Below are 4,837 nucleotides of genomic sequence, written 5' to 3'. Positions count from 1 at the left end.
GCAGCTAGGTAATTAACGAAGTCTGCATACCAGGGTACGTTACTTATTGCTAAGAAATTTTGAGGGTTCTCATAAGGATCTAGGTTATTATCTTCAATGGTTTCTACTCTAGCGATCAGTCTATCATAGGCAAAATCATCATTTATGGGTACTAGTTCAGGTTTTAGATGTTCTAACCTAGAAAGGTGATCGACTACTACATTTTCAGTTCCTTTTTTATCTCTTATATCTAAATCAAACTCTTGTAGTAATAGAATCCATCGGAGTAACCTGGGCTTGGCATCTTTTTTACTTAATAGGTAACGAAAGGCAGCATGATCGGTGTAAACTATAATTTTCGCTCCTACTAGATAAGATCTAAATTTGTCTATAGCGAAAACTACAACGAGTAATTCTTTTTCAGTTGTTGCGTAGTTAAGTTGGGCAGCATCTAGGGTTCTACTGGCATAATAAATGGCATGTAATTTTTTATCTTTCCTTTGTCCTAGAACAGCTCCAACTGCATAATCACTAGCATCGCACATTATCTCAAAAGGTTCCCACCAATCAGGTGGTTTCATAATGGGTGTCGATACTAACGCTTGCTTTAAAAGATTAAACGCGTCATTACATTTTTCATCGAAAATGAATTCAGCATCTTTCATTAAAAGTCCAGTTAAAGGTTTAGTTATTTTGGAGAAGTCCTTAATAAAACGCCGGTAGAATCCAGCGTGTCCAAGAAAGCTTCGGACTATGGTTTTTGGTGGTTTTAGGTTTTCTATAACTTCTATTTTAGCTTTATCTACCTCTATACCTTTTTCGGAAACTATATGTCCTAAGACTATTCCTTCGGTCACCATGAAATGACACTTTTCCCAGTTTAGCACGAGGTTCACCTCCACGCATCTCTCCAGGATTTTCTCAAGGTTAGCAAGACAATTGTGGAAATCAAATCCGCAAACCGAGAAATCATCCATAAACACTTCCATGATACCATCTAGGTAATCTGAGAAGATTGACATCATGCAGCGTTGGAAAGTAGCTGTGGCATTACAGAGGCCGAACGGTATTCGTCTGTAGGCAAAAGTTCCATAAGGGCATGTAAAGGTAGTTTTTTCTTGATCTTCGGGGTGGATAGGTATTTGGAAGAATCCAGAGTATCCATCTAGATAGCAGAAGTAAGAGTGTCTGGCTAGACGCTCCAACATCTGGTCTATAAATGGTAAAGGGAAATGATCCTTCCTAGTTGCTTTATTTAATTTTCTATAATCTATACACATCCGCTATCCTCCTTCTAAACGTTTTGCTACATCTTCGCCTTTATCGTTTTGCACGACTGTGATGCCTCCCTTTTTAGGTACTACATGCACAGGGCTCACCCACTTACTATTAGAGATCTGGTAGATGATACCTGCCTCAAGTAACTTAAGAACTTCCTTTTTAACAACATCACTCATTATAGGGTTTATTCTTCTCTGATGTTCCCTAGAGGGGTTTGAATCTTCTTCGAGCAAAATCCGATGCATGCATACAAATGGACTTATACCTTTCAGGTCAGAGATATTATATCCTAAGGCTGAGGGATATCTTCGTAAAACGTCTAAAAGTTGGTTCGTTTCCTCTTGGCTCAAGGTAGCACTAACTATAACGTGACGGTTCATCTTTTTATCGAGGAACTCATATCTCAGGTTCTTAGGCAGTTCCTAAGTTCTAAGGTTGGTTTCTTAGGGCATGGCATAGGATCTGGAGTAAGGGATAAACATTCATAAAGGTTATCATCGATGTAGGGTTTCTTAAAGTCATCATCTTCCCTTATGAGAGTTGGTGGTAACTTAATTGTTTTTATAATTTCTTTTTGTTCTAATTCTCTAACACATTTATCAATGATATCTAAGGCATAACACGAGTCTCCCATCACAGGTGCCATAAGAAATTTCGAAAGTATAAATTCTATTTTCTCGTCACCTACCTCAAATGTCAACTTTCCTTTCTTAACATCTATTATGGCTCCTGCAGTCGATAAGAATGGTCTACCTAGAAGGATTGGTATATCATTGTCCTCTTTGATGTCCATGACAACAAAATCAGTAGGGATAAACAACTGACCTATCCTAACAGGAACATCTTCTAAAATGCCTATTGGATACTTAACAAATCTATCGGCTAACCGAAGTGACATCTTAGTGGGCTGTAATTCTCCTAAGTTTAACCTCTCACAAACTGCTAAAGGCATTAAGCTCACACTAGCTCCTAAGTCTAGAAAAGCTTTTTCGATGACATGATTACCCAAAAGGCAAGGAATGGAGAAATTTCCAGGATCTTTATCTTTCTTTGCTAATTTGTCCTCGAAAATAGCATTACATTCCAAAGGCTTCGGATCGTCAAGTCTACGTTTGTTGGTAAGGATGTCTTTGAGAAACTTTGCATAAGATGGTATTTGGGTGATGGCTTATGTGAAAGAGATTTCTACATGAAGTTTTTCTATAACTTTAATAAATTTTTGATACTGCTTATTGATCTGGGTTTGTTTGAGTCTTTGCGGATATGGTATAGGTGGTTTATATGGCGGGGGTGGTACGTAAGTTTTATCTTTAGGTTCTTCTCCTTTTTCTCGACCTTCCTGGTTTTCAGATTCCTCTGGTCCTTTACTTCGTCCGTGGGCTTGGTACATTCCTTAGAAGTTTCAGGTTCACTCAATCTAGGGTTCGGTGGCTCATCATAAGCGTTCCCACTTCGTAGGGTAATGGCATTGGCTTGTCCTCTCGGATTTTGTTGAGGTTGTCCAGGGAATTGTCCTCCAGGTGTAGTCTGAGGGGCTTGGTTTAAAGCTACCTGAGAGATCTGGGTTTCAAGCATCTTGGTATGAGTAACTATTTGTCAACCTTGGTTCTTAACTGAGTAATCAATTCGTTAACATGAATGTTTTGATTCATGAACTCCTTATTTTATAGGAGAAGTTCGGGTGATTCCTCCATCCAGGGTTATAGGTATTCGAGTATGGGTTCCCTTGGGTGTAGTTCACTTGCTCAGAGTGGGTTTCGTTTAGTAGACTGCATTCTGCAGATTGGTGTCCTTTGGTTCCATATATCTCACAATCCGACGAAACTGCGGCTACAGTATTCGGGTTTATGCACATATGCTCGACCTTAAGAGCTAATGCGTCCATTTTAGCTTGCATCATGTCTATAGAGCTTAGTTCATGCACTCCTCCTTGGACTTCCTTCTTCTCAATTGTCGCTCGTTCGACTCCCCATGATTGATGGTTTTGAGCCATATCTTCGATGAGGGCACTAGCTTCAGGATAAGGTTTGTTCATCAGAGCACCGCCTGCGGCAGCGTCAATGGTCATTTTTGTGTTGTAATGAAGTCCATTATAGAAGGTTTGAATGATTAACCAATTTTCTAAACCATGATGTGGGCATGCTCGTAACAACTCTTTATATCTCTCCCAAGCTTCGAACATCGATTCTCCTTGGTTTTGGGTAAATCTAGTTATATGGTTTCGAAGAACGGCGGTCTTACTCGGGGGAAAATATCTAGCAAGAAAAACTCTTCTAAGGTTATCCCAAGTCGTAATGAAATTGGGTGGAAGGGAATCTAACCATGATAGGGCTTTATCTCTGAGGGAAAAAGGAAATAATCTTAAACGTATTGCCTCAGGAGAAGCTCCATTGGTTTTAAAAGTGTCTGCTAATTGAAGAAATATTTTTAAATGTTGGTTTGGGTTCTCAGTAGCGAGACCTGCGAATTGTCTCTGTTGCACTAGTTGCAACAAGGATGATTTAAGTTCAAAATTATTAGCTGGGATGGTTGGGTTTACTATAATAGAACTAGGTTCTTCATTAGATGGTTGAGCAAAATCCTTAAGAGGTCTTTGGTTCTGATATTTGGCCATAGCTCTCTTGATTCTATGAAAGAATAAACGTGCGCGAGCGTAACGTTCAGGTTCCGCCAGAGGGTATACTAAGCTTAAACTTCCGGTGCTGCGAGTTCTTCGCATTGACCGACGGGAAATAGCCTAAGTCTAAACGATATAACAACATGGAAATGAAACTTGACGAAATCGATCCCCGACAACGGCACCAAAAACTTGATGCGGTGTTTCGCAAGTATACGAACGCGTCAGAGTAATATAAAAGATTATCGAATCCACAGAGACCAAGTGTCAATCTATCGTTATCTGTCATTATGGTGTTTATCAAAGGCAATCAAAATAAGTGTTTTTGGAATGTGCAATGAAAAGTAAAGTGTTGAATAAAGATTAATTAATAAAGACAGGGTCGAATGTAATTCACGTAATCAATTAATAATCCAAGTACTTGCTAATAGAATTACTTATGGGCAATGTTTCCTACTTTGAAAAGAACGAATTTAACAGGAACTGTCACTTTCGCGTATTCAGAACCGAGTTGTACTCCCTAATCAAACCCTCTTATTCTCACTTATAAAAAGGCGCGCATTGCGTTAGAGTAGTAAACCTATTTTTAAGAAATATAGTATCTTGACTAAGTTGAAAAGTATTATAACCTGGATTTCTTAACCAAAAGAGGTTCTTACGAACTAGACTCTAAACTTACAAACGCGTCCGAAAATAGTTTTAAAATCTCTTTTCTTCTTAATGTTAAAATCTCCTAATGAACTAAACAAAGCGCTTTCTCTGTTTTTGAAATAGTTAAAAACAATTAAGTTTAAAAAGACGTTGGACGGCTTTCGATCTTACCCAACGGAATTGAAGTGCGGGAAAACTTAAGTTGAAAGTTAAAATAGCCCTTAAGTGCTTCTACGAACAATTGTACGGATTATCGGTTCAATTACGATTCTTACATTCTAACCTTATAGATTTAGTTAGACATGGTAA

The 4,837-nt window shown here is 38.5% G+C and overlaps 1 non-coding gene across 1 annotated transcript; it reads left to right on the top strand.

The window, feature by feature from the left end:
* Positions 1 to 3,383: 3,383 nt before the first annotated feature.
* On the top strand, positions 3,384 to 3,490 carry LOC127133371 (small nucleolar RNA R71). The gene has a single exon (XR_007807351.1). It is a non-coding gene; the product is annotated as a small nucleolar RNA R71 (small nucleolar RNA).
* The last annotated feature ends 1,347 nt before the right edge of the window (positions 3,491 to 4,837 follow it).

Source organism: Lathyrus oleraceus, chromosome 3, assembly GCF_024323335.1.
Source record: "Lathyrus oleraceus cultivar Zhongwan6 chromosome 3, CAAS_Psat_ZW6_1.0, whole genome shotgun sequence".
NCBI classification, from domain to species: Eukaryota; Viridiplantae; Streptophyta; class Magnoliopsida; order Fabales; family Fabaceae; genus Lathyrus; species Lathyrus oleraceus.
This window is presented reverse-complemented; position numbering and strand designations above follow the sequence as displayed.